Raw genomic sequence first — 18,596 nt, 5'->3', positions numbered from 1 at the left:
ACAGCACACACCCCCACCTCCCCCACCCCCCAACTAAACCAGGTTATACTTTGGCTTTGCCAATGGTAAAGTCCCTTCAAAAGGAATTAGAACCACACCACACCTCTATTTTATCAAATGAATATCAGAAGGTCAGAAATCATGACTAGAAGCAGCAGTCCTGAGGGTGGTGCTCACAGAATCAGCCAGAACTTTGGTGCTGCCTTTGGCTTGCAGCACATTTATTCACATGGACTTCAGCAGGGGCATAAATGAAACAAATTTGTATTCACTGACGAGGTTTATAAGCAGCAAACTCTTCATTTCAGCCACAACAGTTCTTGTGCCTAGGTGTAAGTTGCTCTCCAAATAGGAGAGGCAGTGCAGTAAGAAGTTTAAAGGGGGGGGGGTGTTTACAAGTTTAAAATGTTAAATATTTAAATAATCAAGAGCCCCAGATTATTCTGAGCCTCAAACTTTGGTCTGTATTTAACCTTCTGAATCAAAGAACAAGAGGCAGTTATTTCCACCTATATGTATTTAAAACCCCAACTGCTTTTAAACCTAGGGCTTTAAAGCAGCTTAGAGAGCAGAAGGGTAAATGATTTTCACTCTTAACACCTCTTTCAAAGCTGGAGTAGAATCTCTCTCCTCTCCTCTGTTCCAGACACTTCACTCTGGCCTTGCATGCCAGCTGGTTTGCTGCTGCTTCACAAGTTATCCAGGCAGAGGTAACAGCGATGCCTCCAGCAGATCTCCTGAGTAATCAAGAATGTGAGACTTCTCTGCCTCGTCCTCAAGGTCAAGGCAGAAGTGTCTTGGAAAACAAACACACAGAGTGATCAGTTGAGATCTAAAACTGCTGGGGAGGAAGACTCAAGCCCCCTCTGGCCAAGGACAGACAAAAGCATCACTGTAAAGAATTTCTTCCTAATCTCTGGTCTCAATCTTGCCTCCTCCACCTTCAGTCCATTGCCTCTCATCCTGTCATTACAAGCCCTTGTAAAGAGTCTCTCCCCAGCTCTCTTCTAGCCCCTTCAGACACTGGAAAGCTGCTCCCAGGTCTCCCTGGAGCCTTCTGTTCTCCAGCCTGAACAGCCCCAACTCTCAGCCTGTCCACACAGGGGATGTTCTCCAGCCCTCTGATCATCTTGGTGGCCTGCTCTGGACCCTCTCCAGCAGTTCCATGTCCCTTTTGTGCTGGAGGCACCAGAACTGGATGCAGTGCTCCAGGTATGTTCTTACCAGAGCAGAGGGGCAGAATCCCCTCCCAGTGCTGCTGCTCTCCCTGCTCTGGATGCAGCTCAGCACACAGCTGCCTGCTGGGCTGCCAGTGACCATTGCTGGCTCCTGGGGTGTTTGTCACCACCTGACACCCCCAAACCCTACATGTAGATGTACACATGCACACACCCACCCCGCTCCTGAAATTGTACTGTGAGTCCTGGCTGCCTGGTAACTTTCACCAGACTCGAGTCTTGCAAACACACAACTCCTGGGGCAGTTTTCATCTTGGGCTTCTTTCACTTCCTGCATCTTGGTTTTGCACTTGAGACCAACTAGGGGAACTCAAGCAGCTTGTTCTTCCCTTGTCCTTCTGCTGAAATGGTTTTGTGTTTCAATCACTCCTCACCTTCTGTATTTTAATCTCTCTCTTTTTCTTTTAGTTAAGCATATTTGTGCAGGTCCAGATTCTCTGGCTGGGGCCAGTCTCTTTTCAGTGGTGTGCAGCAACAGGACAAGGGGCAATAGGAGCAAACTAGAGCCCAGGAGGTTCCATCTGGACATCAGGAGAAACTTCTTTACCTTGAAGTTGCCAGGGCCCTGGAGCAGGCTGCCCAGAGAGGTGGTGGAGTTTCCTTCTCTGGAGAGCTTCCAAACCCACCTGAGCATTGTGATCCTGGGCAAACTGCTGTGGGTGCCCTGCTGTAGCAGGGGAGTTGGAATGGATGATCTCCAGAGGTCCCTTCCCACCCCCACCACGCTGTGATTGATTCTGTGACTTATCACCTTTCAAACTTCTAAGTATGATGTGATCTGAGACAGTCACACAGAAATCTGCTGTGCTCAGGCAAGAGCTGAGGATTATGTTCTTCCCTCTGCAGCCTTTGAAACAGGAGCAGCTTGGTCAAGCTAACTGTATCTGTTCAGGTAAATCAGCTTTGTATATTCAAATGACACTAATCCACAGCCCAGCCCTTAAGTCTCTTGGGAGAGGATAAGTTTGTTCAGCACTCAGCTGAATGATGCAAGACCTTTGTTGGAACTCACAGGTGACACCACAACACAGGTAATAAATAACATCACAGCTGATGAGATGAAAGGTGGCTCTGATAGGGGGGAGGAATCTTGGCCAAGAAAGAAGCATCCTCTGGTTTTCTATAACCCTATCACAGCTTTTGCCTGGATTTCTTGAAAGCTTTTTTCATGCTGGAGCACCTGGTCTACAAGGAGTGGCAGAGGGAGCTGGGGTTGTTCAGTCTGGAGAAGGGAAGGCTGAGAGGAGACCTTATTGCTCTCTGAAGGGAGGTTAGAGCAAGGAGGGGGCAGCCTCTTCTCCTTAGTGGCAAGCAACAGGACTAGAGGAAACGATTACAAGCTGCACCAGGGGAGGTTCAGGCTGGATATTGGGAAATATTTCTTCACTGAGAGGGTTCTCAGACATTGGAATGCTCTGCCCAGGGCAGTGCTGGAGTCACCATCCCTGGAGGCATTTAAGCAGCCTGCAGGCCTGGCACTTAGAGACACGGTTTAGTGTTGACCCTTCAGCGCTGGGTCAAAGGTTGGACAGGATGATCTTGGAGGTCTCTTCCAACCAGCTCTATTCTGTGATTCTGTAATTTTGGCAGTGGTACCAAAAAAAAAAAAAAAAGAAGTGGCAAAACACCACCAAAATGAAAACCAAACCAACTCTCCACCCCCACCCACCCCCAAAAGTCAGCGGTACAAAAACTAAACTAAACCCCAAACCTAAACAAACAAACACAACACTGAAAAGTCAAGACAAAACCACTGAAAACAGCTAAAGTCACTGAGGTCCTACACCAATGGGAAAAGCTGAGAATGAGATCCTGAAACAAAACATTACACTGAAGTGAAACAAAATATAGTGGTACCAAGGACTGATCCTTCCCCTTATTTATTCAACCGAAGGCAAATACCAAGGCAGAAGAAAAAGTGAAGCTGCACCAGAGGGATTTTTTTGTTAAGACTGCATAACAGACTTTCTATGGAATGAAAATGTGCCAGGCCCATGGAGTCAGTCGTTTTGGCACTGATTTTAAACCAAGCCTTAAACTAACATCTGGTTCCTGACCTCACAGCACTCGCTGCGCTTTATGACAATCATTTGCCTCGACTGCACCCTCCCGAATTTGGAACCAATATCAACAATGAATTAATTCACTTTGCCAGCCCTCAGGCAACCACAGCTTCCATTTCCTCAACTCTTTGCTTGCTTTTTTTTGTTCTCCACAGCACTCTCTTTTGAAGACAGGGGAAAAGGCCAAATGACTTCTTCGTTTGTCGTCGCAGAATAAATGCTGCTGCCAAATTCTGCTGAAGGATCGTATGAAACGGAACAGAGAGCCCAGAACCCAACTGCAAGGTAAAGATCCCAAAGGACCTCCCCATTAGGGTGGTTAGAAACTGGCACAGGTTGCCCAGGGAGGTGGTAGAAGCCTCATCCATGGAAGTCTTTAAGGCCAGGCTGAGCAACCTGATGTAGTGTGAGATGTCCCTGCCCGTGGCAGGGGGGTTGGAACTGGATGATCCTCAAGATCCCTTCCAACCCTAACAATTCTATGATTCTACTTTCCAGACTGAAGTGTCATGCAAACTCTAAGCAAAAATGTCACTTCTTTGCTAATAAAAGCCTCAGTAATGACAAACAGGAGCTCCATACAACCAGATTTCCATTTCCAGACGAGAATTTGGCCAGATGACTACACTGAAGAGGATCAACAGTCTTTTTCCCCCAACTCATTTGGAAGTGTCCATCTCCAGCCAGCAAATCCCATCACCTACATTCCATTTTGAGTGTATCTGTAATTCATATGCATTTTTCCCCCCTAGTTTTAAATGAATGATTTTGGCCTATAATGGCAATGTGCTGAACCTTCAGTCGTTTAATAGATGTCCTGAGCTTTGTAGATATCCATGTTCCACAAGGAACCTTCTCCCCTCCCTTTTTGATGACTGTAACAATCACTGTGGCACAGGAAAACAAGAAGCTACCCATAAAAAGGGTTTTGGAACTGGGGTGGTTTAGTCTGGAGAAGAGGAGACTGCAGGGAGACCTCATTGCTCTCTACAGCTACCTGAAAGGAGATTGTAGTGAGGCAGGGATCAGTCTCTTCTGCCTAGTATCAGGTGATAGAACAAGAGGAAGTGGCCTCAAATTGAAGCAGGGGAGGTTTAGGCTGGGTTTTAGGAAGAACTTCTTTCCTGACAGAGTGGTCAGGCACTGGAGCAGGCTGCTCAGGGAGGTGGTGGAGTCACCACCCCTAGAGGTGATTGAGAAATGTGTGGACATGGTGGTGCTAGGCTGATGGTTGGACTCAATGGTCTTAGAGGTCTTTTCCAATTGAAACAGTTCTATGATGCTGTAAGTAGCCCAAATGATGTCATCCTCATAACAAGCAACATGACAGAAGGGCAGAAGGACAAGCTTCACGGTGAGAACACAGATCTGCCACCTGTCCTTCACTCCCAGCACTATGTACCTAGGTCCTCACTCCTCCCTTCTTCACACACAGTTAGCCTCCCAAAACAAGGTCCAGTCCTGAGGGGTGCAAGAAGGGTTTCCACATCAGTAGAACAGCCAAAATGCCTGCCTGAAACAGACAGATGGTTTACCCTGGTGTTGATTTCAACATACTTGTGAATGTACTTGAAAGAACACAATCACACTGAGTGAGAAGTGACCTTGCACAAGATTCTTTGCAGCAGCCAGCATTTAACTAGGTATCACAGTATCACAGTATCACTTAGGTTGGAAAGGACCTCGAGGATCATCGAGTCCAACCTATCAACACAGACCCCATGACTAGACCATGGCACCAAGTGCCACGTCCAATCTCCCCTTGAACGCCTCCAGGGTCGATGACTCAACCACCTCCCTGGGCAACCGGTTCCAATGCCGAATGACTCGCTCGGTGAAGAACTTCCTCCTCACCTCGAGTCTAAACCTCCCCTGGCACAGCTTGAGACTGTGTCCTCTTGTTCTGGTGCTGGTTGCCTGGGAGAAGAGACCAACCCCTTCCCAGCTACAACCACCTTTCAGGTAGTTGTAGAGGGCAATGAGGTCACCCCTGAGCCTCCTCTTCTCCAGGCTAAGCAACCCCAGCTCCCTCAGCCTCTCCTCACAGGGCTGTGCTCAAGGCCTCTCCCCAGCCTTGTGATACTTGAAGGAGAAACTTAGCCTCTCCCTGTTTGATTGAGCCTCAGAAGACATGGGATGAAGGCTCACAGGAAGGTGTATGCCCAGCCAGCAGCTGATACTTGAACCCTTCACCTCCTTCAAGAAAGGCAGCCTAAAGCTGACCCTCCACAGGTCCAGACAAACATGGGTTGGGGAGAAGCATTAACAGCTACTATGGCTAAGGGGAGGAGCAGGTTTATTTATAAACATGGCCTTCGAGGTGTTGCTGGCAATGAAAAGTCTTTTGCAGGTGTGATGTTTTGCTTTGAGACATACCTGTAATTCAAACCCCATTGCCACACTGTAAGCAAGAGTCAAAGATCATGGAATTATCACACTGTGTCCTTGAGAACTTGAGGGGGGACAGCAAATTCACAGCCAGTGAGCTCTGATGAAGGTTTTGAGGGTGGCCTCAGAATGTACACCACTTCTGCTTTGGGTTTGTCTTCTGTTTTCAGGGTGTTTAAAAAGACAGGAGAAAAGGGGGAGCAGATCCCTTGTGCATGACAAGCTCCTGTTCTCTCAAATCCAGGGAACCACATCCTCATGGAACAAATCAATTGTTAGAAACCTTCCCTGCTCTGACACATTTCAGAGAGAGAGTTGTGATTAAATTAGAGCAGAAGGACTTTTGTGTCTCTGTACTAGGGCTGGTGGTTTTGGAACTCATTATCTTGCACCATGCTGTGTTTACCAGCCTGCTCCATTGGTCTGAGGGCTTCTTCATCTGCTCTCACCTCCATGTTTAAATGCTGACAGGCGCCCCATGGCCAAAATTGCAACTCAAATACGGCATTCTTGTTATAACAGCACTGCATTATGCCTTGAGCTTCTGTCTCAAGCAGGAGCAGGGGAGTCGTTCTGCCCCTGTACTCTGAACTGGTTGAGTCTTGTGTTCAGTTCTGGGCTCTTCAGTTTAGGAAAGATGTTGAGTTGCTGGAAGGTGTCCAGAGAAGGGCAACAAAGCTGGGGAGGGGTCTGGAGCACAGCCCTGTGAGGAGAGGCTGAGGGAGCTGGGGTTGCTTAGCCTGGAGAAGAGGCTCAGAGGAGACCTTCTTGCTCTCTACAACTACCTGAAGGGAGGTTGTAGCCAGGTGGGGGTTGGTCTCTTCTCCCAGGCAACCAGCACCAGAACAAGAGGACACAGTCTCAAGCTGTGACAGGGGAGGTTTAGGCTGGGTGTTATGAAGTTCTTCATAGAAAGAGAGATTTGCCATTGGAATGTGCTGCCCAGGGAGGTGGTGGAGTCACCATCACTGGAGGTGTTTAGGAAGAGTCTGGATGGGCACTTGGTTTAGTTGATCAGATGGTGTTGGGTGATAGGTTGGACTCCATGATCTCTGTGGTCTTTTCCAACCTGGTTAATTCTATTCTATTCTATTCTAAATAACTCACAATAGAAAGTCAGATTCATTTTTCACCCTCTTCAAACACCAGCATTCAGGTTCAGGTATTTCTCCAGCAGACTGGTGTCTATACAGCACCAGACCCATACAAAAGAACCCCCCCTGAAATACAGGCCATTGTACTGGGGTATGTGACACAGAGCTGAGAAAGGACTCTAAACTCAGGTGAAGTTTTTGGGGTTAAATCATTCAGGCTGATGTGGACTCTTACTCAGAATCCAGTTCCTCCTGGAAGTTAGCAAATCTTGAACAAGTTTTCTGAAGTCGCAAGAGGAAGTTGCAAGAGTTCTCAAAAGAAATAATCGTCAGACAGTGTCTAATCCAGTGCCAGGAAATCCCAGCAGCAAAAAACAAAGCTTTGTGCTTTGCAGGGATACCAGAAGAACATTCAGCACTAACTGTGTAAGTATGTCTGTGAGGAACCACCACATCTTGTCCTCACTGGTTTAGGTAGCAAAACATCCCTTAACTTCCAGGCTGTAAGATTGTACTCCAGGCTCTGGCACTTCACAGAGGTTTCTTTACCAACTTATTTACGGCACAAATCTAAACCAGGCATGTTCCAGTTGATTTCTCCCCCAGCTTAGTAAGCTGCTGCCATTTGGGAGAGGTGCAGGGGCACCAAAGGGTATTGTCTGAACCAACAGTTTGATGCAGATATGAGAAAGAGAACTAAAAGAGCTGTATCAGGAGCAAATTTTGGAGGATTTTAGGTTAAGTCCTTGAGAGTCCTTGGGAGTCTGTTCTCCAAAGTAACAAGTGATAGAGCAAGAGGAAACAGGATGAAGTTGTACCAGGAGAGGTTTAGATTGGACATTAGGGAAAAATTCTTGCCTGAAAGGGTTGTCAAGCCCTGAAGGATCCCTGGAAGGATTTAAAAGCCTTGTAGATGTGGTGCTGAGGGGCAGGGTTTAGTAATAATGACACTGCACCTAGCAGGCTCTGAGCAACCTGATCTAGTGTGAGGTGTCCCTGCCCATGGCAGGGGATTGGAACCAGATGATCCCTAAGGTCCCTTCCAACCCTAACAGTTCCATGATTCTAAAACATCTTAGACTGTGCCCAAGCCCCAGTGTTCCTATGTGAGTTCAGCACTCACAGCAGCTAACTTCCCAAGCAAGAAGTAAGAACAAATCAGTGTTCACAGTGGTTACCCAAGACTGTTTCAGGGGAGCTGCAATGAGTCCACAATGAACTTTCATTTGAATTCCATAGGATTAAGCATTGTGCAAAGAAATTGATTTTAAAACCCATTGAGACTGCTTCATTATTGGGCATGCATGGGAAGCTCTTAGTCTAACAAAAACCATAGGAGAAAAGGTGGAGGAGTGGAGGCTGAAATCACTGAGAGAAGAGGAGAGAGAAGAGGAGAGAGGAGAGGAGAGAGGAGAGGAGAGAGGAGAGGAGAGAGGAGAGGAGAGGAGAGAGGAGAGGAGAGAGGAGAGGAGAGGAGAGGAGAGATAGAGAACAGAAGAGAGAGAGAAGAGAGAGATAGAGAACAGAAGAGAGAGAGAAGAGAAGAGAAGAGATGAGACGAGGTTGGAAAAGACCTTTGAGATCATCAAGTCCAACCTATCACCCAACACCACCTGATCAACTAAACCATGGCACCAAGTGCCTCATCCAGTCTCTTCCTAAACACCTCCAGGGATGGTGACTCCACCACCTCCCTGGGCAGCACATTCCAATGGCCAATCTCTCTTCCTGTGAAGAACTGCTTCCTAACATCCAGCCTAAACCTCCCCTAGCACAAATAAAGAGGGGAGACTGCAGAAGTTGAGAGAAAAAGAGAAAGCCCAATCCAATAAGAATGCAGGAGGTGGTAACTAACAGGGTAGAGACAATCACAATCCCTAGGACAGCACAGAATCTCCCTCAGTATGAGAAGATACAGAACATGTAATGAACATAATACAGTTACATCACTGAAACTGTATCCCATGCCCAGAGGAGAAATTTCTCTCCTGTGCCAAGCCATGCCAAGCATCTTGGTATGTTTCCTTTTATTGCAGGAGCAAGGGAAAGATCTTTTCACCCACCCAAACCCAGCAGGAAAAGCCTACCATTGCACACAATCAAATACATTACATTGGAGAACACTGCTCTGACCTCCAGTTCCAATAAGCTATTCAAATGCTGCATTTTGCACTTGCTGACACTTGTACCTCCAGACTTGCTCAAATGCTCCACTGGGAGCAGAAACATCTCACCTGAAGCACCTTTCCCCCCTGACTTGTTCACCAGCCAAATCTCTTCTCCCGCTGCCAGCTCTACTGAAGTTGGTTCTTCAGAGCTTGCATTGCCTTCCCAAAGCTCAGTTTCTCAAGTTTCACTTTCTGTGGGGGCAGAGAGAGTGTGTGGGGCATTGCTGACACCAAGGAGAGCACAGCACAGAAGTCCTGCAACGAGAGCTGTTGCCTTAGCACCACCTCCCCACAACACCAAGCCTTGTTTTCCTCTTCACAGGCCAGTGCACACTCCAATAGATCCACGCTCTGCTTCACCGAACCAGGTGGATTTACAAGCAGGGGCAGTGCTGGCTCAAAAGGTTTATTTTTTATCTGCCACCACATAGCACAGAAAAAGCCTCCTGCACAAACAGAAATGGAACTTGACCACAGGCCAGAGCAGCATGGCAGAACAGCAGAGAATCATAGAATCAGCCAGGCTGGAAAAGACCTCAGAGATCAAGTCCAACCTATTACCTAACACCCAACACCTCCTGACTAATTAAACCATGGCTTCAAGTGTCACATCCAATCCTTTTTAGAACACCTCCAGGGATGGTGACTCCACCACCTCCCTGGGCAGCACATTCCAAGGGCAAATTACTCTTTCTGTGAAGAACTTTCTCCTCACTACCAGCTTAAACTTCCCCTGGTGCAGCTGGAGACTGTGAGAAAGGGCTAGCAGAGTCCATACTGACCATCCTGGGGACAGAAACTAGCTTCCTTCAAGTCAGGTTGTGGCCACCATTTAAATTTAGATGCAGTAAACTCTGGCAGTTGGCTCTAAAGGCACTTCACACCTACCCACTCTATGCTCTAGCTAGAAGAGTTGGCCATCTACAGAAGTACAAAGCTGCCCCTTAAGGAGGCACATACTGTGAAGACCAGGTCAGTACTGCCAGCTTGGTACTCCACTGACCTTCACACCTCTTCAAGGGGCTGAGGGTGCATATTTTGGGGCAGACATTCCACAAGTAGAATACAAATGGCAATTAGATTATGAAAGGTGCTGAGACCTTTTTTTCTGGAAGGGGGAAAAGTTGCTGCACAGGTATCTAAATCAGGAGATTATATATAAACAGCTTAGACTGCTGACAGTCCTGAAGACAAAGCTGGACAGAAAGGAACAACAGAATGATTGGGGGTGGGGGCTGTGTGTGGAATAAAAGAATGATGGGAGAAGGAAACAGCACAGTGGCAGGAAGGGAGTTCTGCTACAGCAGGAGAAAGACTAAAATGTGTCTTTTCCCAGGAAACTAGGGAGAAAAAGGCCCAAATTTCACAGCCCATTAGTGATAATGAAGACATTTGAAGCAGGGTGGTTCCAAGGTTTTTCAGACACACTTGCAAGCATCACAGCAGAGGGATGGGAACTGCTACCCAGGAAATGCAGTGGGAGATGTTCAGATGAGGCAAGCTCAGCACTTGCGTCCACTGCTTGCCTAGCAGAAACCATCAATCAGGCCATCTACACCCCAAGAGAAATGAGCTTAGCATCCACTTGAGCATGGCCTGGTGTTTCTGCCCTGGTGTCAGGACAGCTGCTGCAATCCCTCTTGCAGCCACTGCAAATACGTCTGGAAACTGGTGACAAAGCAAAGACCTCACAAGGCAGAAAAAGGAAGACAAAAGTGCCACAGCAGCAATACTGCAGCAGAGTTGCTTAAAAGGAAGGACTTCCCACACCCATCACAGGCTGCAATGCTCCTCTGTAGCCTTTGCACAGCTGAGCAGACCTTTTGCAATGCTAGATCTGGAGTTACAAAAATGTACTTTGAATCTCATTTTCATGCTCAGCTCTGCCGTAGCAGCACATTTGAATGACTCTTGCAACGTCTTTTGGACAAGCTGAACCCAGAACATCCAACATAGGATTTCCTCTTTCTCCCACCCATCCCCTTCCTGCGTGTTTACCCAAAACTTTCACTTCCTCAGTGGCACTCACACCAACTCTGACCATCACTTAACCCTGTTCTCCAGCTCTCATCTGCTGCCACCTGAATCACAGCTACCCTGAGGCACTCAGCACTTACTGAAGGGTTTTACAAATCCCATCAAGACATATGGTGAGGCTGGGGCTGCCCTGGAGGAAACCATTTTCTGCCCACTGGGTCTCTTTAGTGTAAGCCTCACGTTGCTGGCATGAGCTACTTGAGGAGGCAGCTCCAATGAACACAACTGATGCACTGCTAGCCACATCTTTCCCCACTCAGTTGATACTACCAGGAAATGTTTCCTTTGGACAGAGCAAAACTTAGTCATAGGTCAGACCTGCTGATGTATAATTCTCATCATGGAGGAATTCACTCAAACACACGCTTCACCTTTTAATATGAGTTTTGCTCTAAGCCCCTAGTACAGCCATGCACACAAGGAACAAACCTGCTTAGCAGCCAACTAACTCCTGTAAGACCATATTGTTTCAGTTTATGCCCAAGAAAGCATTTGAGTAGGATTTCAATCCCCTCCAAAATTGATCAGGCAGGTCTGTAAACACCCAACTGCACCAACTAATGAAGGAAACAGGAATATGTTACAGATGTCACATCAGAAAGCCCACTTAACAGACTGTGCTTTTGTTGATGAACTTCCTGAAATGGCCTTCTGCTAAAGTAACAAAGGAGTAGTTAAGAAGATGTCCCAGAGGGAGTTCACTCCCTCCAGGCTTTTATCATGTTTAGACTTCCAGCAGCTCTGCAGAAAACACCAGTCCAGAGGAGTAGCTGCATCCCAAACTTTGATCCCCGTGGTGAGCTACCCCAATTTCCAGTTTAAGATAATCCCAATTTGCTGTCACAGGCACTTCCAAAGAAGTGGCTTGGTTGCAAGAAAGGTCACAGTACAACAGAGGCCTTTGCACATTGCAGCAGCAAATTCTACAACACTTCGACCTCAATTTAGACAGGAAGAAGTAGCCTCATGATACAGACAGCAGAGACCATAGAGGAAGAAGGACACATTGTTCAGACTGTTTATCATCTGAGCCCTTTGAACTGAAGAAGCAAGATAGAGCTGTGCAAACACAGGAACCCATTGTAGATACTTCAGATGCCAGCAGTTTGAAAAAGGCAGACCATGATGCTGACTTCAGGGATGCAAATGGTGTTAGTGACCCCTTTTTACCCCGGAGAAATGAGATCCACCCATTCCTCCACCTTCCCCTGGTCTCCTCCTTCCTCCCTCCCCAGCAAAGCATTGCTGTCAAAATAGCAACCTCTCTCCTGACGTTTGGCTGCCAAAAATACCTCCACCTATTTACCTCCACCAGGCACACAACAAATACCAGTACCTCATAAACATTTGGAGGAAATGCTTCCAACCCAAGATGAATCCTGCCTGTGCATTTTGTTCCACGAGGCCACATTTGCAGGAAAGATGCTGAACACCACGGTGAGTGATTCAGCCTCGGAAATGACAGCATTTAGTGACAATGTCAACAGGAAATGTATTTCAATCAGGCAAAAATAAATATGAAAGCACAGACCTTTCCATCCTTCCCTGAAGGACAATGAAGTTTAAACTAGGGACAGCCACACTAAGGACAGCTATGTTGCGTTTGCCTTTTGTTAGCACAAGCTGGTTTCTTTGAGGAGGTCCCATGAGTGTTCACACTATGGCAGTCTCCTTCTCCTTGGATGCCTCACTAAAGGCTGTTCTCATATGAATAGAATTTTACTTCTTAGGGTTTTAACCTATATTGTTTCCCCGTGGCATGGCTGGAATCCTTTCTCCCTGTATCATCTCTAACACTTCAACTCATGAAAGAAGGGACACAAATAAAGGAGAGAAATAGGGAGTAGGAAAAGAGAAGTCCTAATCAATAGAATAGAATAGAATAGAATAGAATAGAATAGAATAGAATAGAATAGAATAGAATAGAATAGAATAGAATAGAATAGAATTAACCAGGTTGGAAAAGACCTTCGAGATCATCAAGTCCAACCTATCGCCCAACACCATCTAATCAACTAAACCATGGCACCAAGTGCCTCAGCCAGTCTCCTCTTAAACACCTCCAGGGATGGTGACTTCACCACCTCCCTGGGCAGCACATTCCAATGATCAATCTCTCTTTCTATGAAGAACTTCTTCCTAACATCCAGCCTAAACCTCCCCTGGTGCAGCTTGAGACTGTGTCCTCTTGTTCTGGTGCTGGTTGCCTGGGAGAAGAGACCAACCCCCACCTGGCTACAACCTCCCTTCAGGTAGTTGTAGACAGCAGTAAGGTCTCCTCTGAGCCTCCTCTTCTCTGAGCTAAGCAATCCCAGTTCCCTCAGCCTCTCCTCACAGGGCTTGTGCTCCAAACCACCACCCCTAGCTTTGTTGCCCTTCTCTGGACACATTCCATTCTTCACCCGGACTCCTGGTTCTCCATCACAAATGAAGCTTTTCCTCTTAGAGGCAGAAATTGTATAGGTGTGAAATAGCAACAAATACAACAGAGTCAGGTGGTTTGGTGTAATTATTTACACACTGGGCTCCATAGCTTCAGAAGGAAGTATGCACACAAAGCTCACACACACACTCCCAGGATCCCTAGCCAAGAGATTCTCCTCCCATCTCCTGCACATGGCAGCTGACACCCACCAGTGCTGCAAAAATACACCTCTGTGTACAGCCATCCTTCTAGAGCAGTAGGAGTCCTCATCTACCTCCAGGGCTCACCCCATGCTTTCATATATTCCTCATCTACTTGTTTCCTGCGTCCATTCAGTTTTACAGAGGACTTCCTGGAGCCCCAAAGTAAAATCAGCTCTACAGCTCCCTGGACATGAAATAAAGTCACTCAGTCACTCAGAATATGCACACACGGAAAGGGGGAAAGACTCAACCCCTCCCCAGATCACCAAGCCCTTTCAAACAGATAGAACTTGGTTCAGGACCAAAACATTTCCATCCAAAACCTCAAGGACGCCCATTAAGAGTCCAAATAACAGGTACAGATAGGAAACACAGCAGAAATGCAATCACATCTGAGATCACCAAGCCCTTTCAAACAGATAGAACTTGGTTCAGGATCAACACAGTTCAATCCAAAACCTCAAGGACGCCCATTAAGAGTCCAAATAACAGGTACAGATAGGAAACACAGCACAAATGCAATCACATCTGAGGCTAAGTACCGCAGTTCTTAAACTTTCCTGAGCAGAGAGGTCAAGTGCTGCTCTCTCACGTGCAGTACAAGAAGGCCCAGATGTAGGGTCTCTGGTCCTGTGAGCCACCCACTGAAGATCAGCTACTAAGCTGAGCCAGGAGCACCTTGGACCTTCTTCAGTTCCCACTTTAGGACTTGCTTCCAGCAACACTTGCTGCTCTGCAGTGCCATTTATCTTACAAGAGCCAATGAGGCCATAGGAAGAGAGATCAATTACATAGATAAATGGGGGGGGGGGGAGGGGGGAAGAAAGTATTATGACAGAGTTACTCATACATTCATAAGCACTTAGATATTCATAAATACATGCAAGAATGATTTTCACATTTATGGAAACTGTCTTGAAAGGGCACCATTAAAAACTGGACATCTTAAAGGCAATGAGGGTTGACTTCATATGTGAAAGCTTCATAATTCATTGCATGGCCTGAAAAAGCCACTGCACAACTCCACTGGTCCAGGAACTTACAAGGACAGCTCTTACCTTGTCCTCTGCTTATTTGTGTAGGAAAAACCCCACATTATTTGCTCAACAATAAAAATAGAGGAGAGAAGCAGAGTAACTTCATGGCAGCCAGCTACTGTACAAACAAAGATGATCGTTCTGCACCGTTACAGGTAAGAAAACCCTCTCCACAACAGATCATTACAACTAGAACTTTCTCTTACTAAATCAGTAATCATTTTCTGACTAGTCTGTCACTTACAAAACTGAGATGAGGAAGGAAAAACGTTATAAATGAGCTTCATAGAATGAGACATCTGTTGATGGGAGTTCATTAATTTTCATCCTTGCCCAAGACTTCACAACTTTCTGCTACCAGGACCTAGCTGACTTCTAGCCTGTTGCTACTGTCTTTTTTTTTTAGGGATAAACCATTTGATTTTTCTCATCCATACTTTTCAGTGCCTCTAATAAAGATACAGTATCCCAGCACAAGAGAGAGAGAGAAGGCAACACCTGCTCTGCCCTTCAGTCCTGGGTTAGAAACGATTCACACAAACAATTTGCCTCGCCCATCAACAAAACTGGGCTACATTTTCCCAACAGAGCTTTGCAATTTACCAACAAAAAATAACCTCCTTTTAAATTCAAGCAAACAAACCCACCGACAAACAAACAAACCAACCCACCCCAGCAAACCCCAAACAAACCAAAAGAAACCCAGCTCTTCAGTGACACCACAATGAGTGCAGACACCACGGCCGGGACACCACCTAGCTCTCGGTACTTTAGGCACACTTGCAGCTAACAGAGACTTTCAAATTACAGAAGTCTTCCAGGTGCTTTATGGGATGCAGCTACAAAATGTCATTTCCACTTTGCACCAGGATTTAGTGACATCACCAGGAGCAGACACAGAATCACCAGGAGCAGACACAGATAATACAGGAGACTGAACCTTCCAGCACAGCAACAGCAGACAGGCTGCAAATGTAATTGAATTTTGACAAACAACGACTTGATGTACCATGGCTTGTGGAGCTGGCTTATCCTGCCCATGGAAATAGCTTCTTGCTCACATCTATGGCTTGTATAAGGACTGGGGCTGTACAAGTATTCCCCCAGACCCCTACAACAGGCACAGCAAACCCCTTCCTTCACAGACACAAAGGTTTCTCAGTTCTACCAGGGAAACAAGTTCTCTCAGACCTGCAAACCAACTTAAGAGTTTTGTTCTATAATCCACACTGGTTCCTATCTAATTATGCTCCTCATGTCACTCCTGCCACTTCCTTTCTCAAGAGGATTAAATCAAAGAAATTAAAGGTTTAGCCCATGGGTTTTATATTAATATTCAGGCTTGAGAATAACTGTGTGTACAAATGATTAACACACACCAAGCATGTATCCTCCATAAGAAAAATCAAGGTGAAGACTGGAAGAGACTCTGATGTGCTAAAATATGCTAAGAATGGTCAGATGGCTTGGTTTTTTTTCCTAAAGGTGGGAATGGAAAGCAAGAGATGGGCTACTGATGTAGGGTTTCAGATCAGACAGCAGAGTAAGAACTCAGCCTCTGTGCTCCCTGGGTATATCCACAGAAACAAGCATGTGGCTAAACACACTTTAAGTGTTAATCTCTTTGATCCTTAGTGTCAACAGCAAGGAGCAGGATGAGTTCTTGCACACCCAGTCACTGCAAACACAGAAAAGATGCCATTCCAACAGAAACTCTTAACTGCTTTACTTAAGGTGAAACATCAGCTAGGAAGACCTAGCTTGAGTTTCAGATCCAGAATTAAAACTGGAAGGAGAAAACTCCTCAAGACCATTCCTCAGGCACAGAATTCTATTACAATAGCAGTCAGCAAGGAACACCACGCACCAAACATCACAAGGGCATTTTCTCTTCTCTCTTTTAAGCTCAAGCACCTTTGAACTTACAGTTAAGAGGAACCAGCTTTAACTTGGAAGCCACTCCAGGAATTACTCTCCTAGAAAAAAAGCAGTGCAAGAAGGCATCCCCAGAGGCCACTCTGTTTCTCCCAGGTCAGGGCTATCTCCTTGGCTCGGAACACCGAATGCAGCCTTTGCTCACCTCATTTCACACGCTTGCTTTCCAGCACGGAAACAGCCAGAAGGCACCCGAGCCTCACAGTTGAAGCCGGGCAAAGCGGCGAGAGGTAAATCCCGCTTTGGGGAGTGGTTACCGCGTTTCAAACGCCCCATTTCCTTTAAGACCCCATCGGGAAGCTCAGGCAGCGGTAGCAGCACCTCGTCCGAGAGTCAGGGCTGCGGGCAAGTCGCCCCGAAAAGCATCTTGTACCTGCCGGGCCGTGGCCGGGGGCACGGAGGCAGCCCAGCAGGGCACCAGCCCCCGCTGTTCTCGGTGCGATCTCGGTGCATTCCCGGCACATTCCCGGGGAGAAACCAGGCGAGCCGGGGCTGCTTCCCCACGCTGTTCCCGGTGCACTCCCGGGGAGAAGCCGGGTGAGCCGGGACTGCCTCCCCTCGCCGTGCCCGGCGCATTCCCGGGGAGAAGCCGGGTGAGCCGGGACTGCCTCCCCTCGCCGTGCCCGGCGCATTCCCGGGGAGAAGCCGGGTGAGCCGGATCGGCTTCCCCACGCCGTTCCCGGGGCACTCCCGGGGCGAAGCCGGGAGAGCCGGGGCTGCCTCCCCTCGCTGTGCCCAGCGGAACGATGGGCGAAGGCACTTACTTCCCGGGTGCGCAAGTTGAGCGTCAGCGAGCGAACTCAGCGGCTCCCGGCGGGGCGGCGAGCGGGGCGACCCGGGGGCGGCGGGGCCGGCGCTGGGAGCGGGGAGCGGCAGCTGCTGCCCCGCCGGCCGGGAGAGGGGGGACGGCCGGCGGAGGAACCCCGGAGGGCCGGCAGCGGTTGGTTCGCAGCCTCTGGGCTTCACTTCCTGGTGCCGGCTGAAATTTGCATGCGGGGGTGCCAAGGGAGAGCGGGGCGAGAGCAGGGGAAGGGCAGCGAGGAGCGGGCGGCCGATGGCTGCCGGCGGGGAGGAGCGGATCCGTCGGCTGAAGCCCGGAGCGGAGGAGCGGGGCTGTGACGGGGACAAGGTGGGGCAGGGGCCGTGGAAGGAAGGTAGGGGTTTCGAGGTTCTGCCTTTACCCGGAGCAAGTGTCCCTGAACTCCAGAGCAAACTCGATGAGGTCTCCATCAAAAGTTGAAACTAAATAAAACCGTGTTAGTCCGAGAGGCAAAGCAGAGAAGGCTGGCTTGTTCCACCAACAGCCCCCCAAAACATCATAAGCTTCTACAAAACTCAACTATGGCAACTTCCAAGGTCCGTTGGAAGAAAAAAGGGGAAAAAAAAAGGAACGACTAAGGTCATATTTTAATTTTATTTTCCTTTTTCTTTTCTTTTTCTTTTTTTTCCTTTTTTAAAGAATGATTTACTAGCCTGTTGACAAGTGAAATAAAATTTCATGGGTCAGCAAAACAGGAAATCACAAATGTGTGGACATAACACCCAGAGGATGCAGCTGAAAAGAAGAACTGGAAGAGCAAGGACTGGAGTCAGCGTGTCCTATGTGCACTGCCAGAGCACCTGGATGAAGTCAGGTCATTAGGATTTCAAGTGCAGAGGTTCAAAAGAAAAGCATTTAAACTTTCCATATAAAGTGCTGAGGACAACAGAACAAATTTGGGGAACAGTCAAAAGTGGTGCTAGGTGCAAGATGCTCAAAGGTATCTCTCTACCCTTTACTGCAGCCCACCAACAAGGCCTATCTGTAGGTTGGAGCAGACTGGGCAGCTGGTGAGGACTTCCAGCAGGGCATACAAAGAGCTGAACGTGGCTGAATGCTGCACACTCCCATGGGTTTAAGAGGGAGAACCTGAATCATGTCAGTAGGACAGAGATGTAAAGCTCTGCCACTCACGGTGAGGTGCAATGGGCACAATCCCTGCACCCCAATATGTGCTGCAGTCCTGCT

General features: G+C 47.7%; 1 protein-coding gene across 7 annotated transcripts in view; it reads right to left on the bottom strand.

The window, feature by feature from the left end:
- The window catches only part of LYN (LYN proto-oncogene, Src family tyrosine kinase), a 50,827-nt gene extending 33,271 nt beyond the window's left edge, over nt 1-17,556 (bottom strand). The window contains exon 1 of one of the 7 annotated variants that reach the window (XM_068166741.1): nt 17,353-17,556. The gene's annotated coding sequence lies outside the window, so the exon portion shown is untranslated. Of the gene's footprint in view, nt 1-9,017; nt 9,136-16,579; nt 16,703-16,733; nt 16,754-16,961; nt 16,983-17,352 lie in introns of those variants that run through there. The other 6 variants (XM_068166738.1, XM_068166734.1, XM_068166737.1 and 3 more) reach the window with 6 other exon arrangements.
- Nucleotides 17,557-18,596: the final 1,040 nt, after the last annotated feature.

This window comes from Melanerpes formicivorus, unplaced genomic scaffold (genome assembly GCF_026170545.1).
Source record: "Melanerpes formicivorus ecotype bairdi unplaced genomic scaffold, bMelFor1.0.p_v2 SCAF_105, whole genome shotgun sequence".
Taxonomy (NCBI): Eukaryota; Metazoa; Chordata; class Aves; order Piciformes; family Picidae; genus Melanerpes; species Melanerpes formicivorus.
This window is presented reverse-complemented; position numbering and strand designations above follow the sequence as displayed.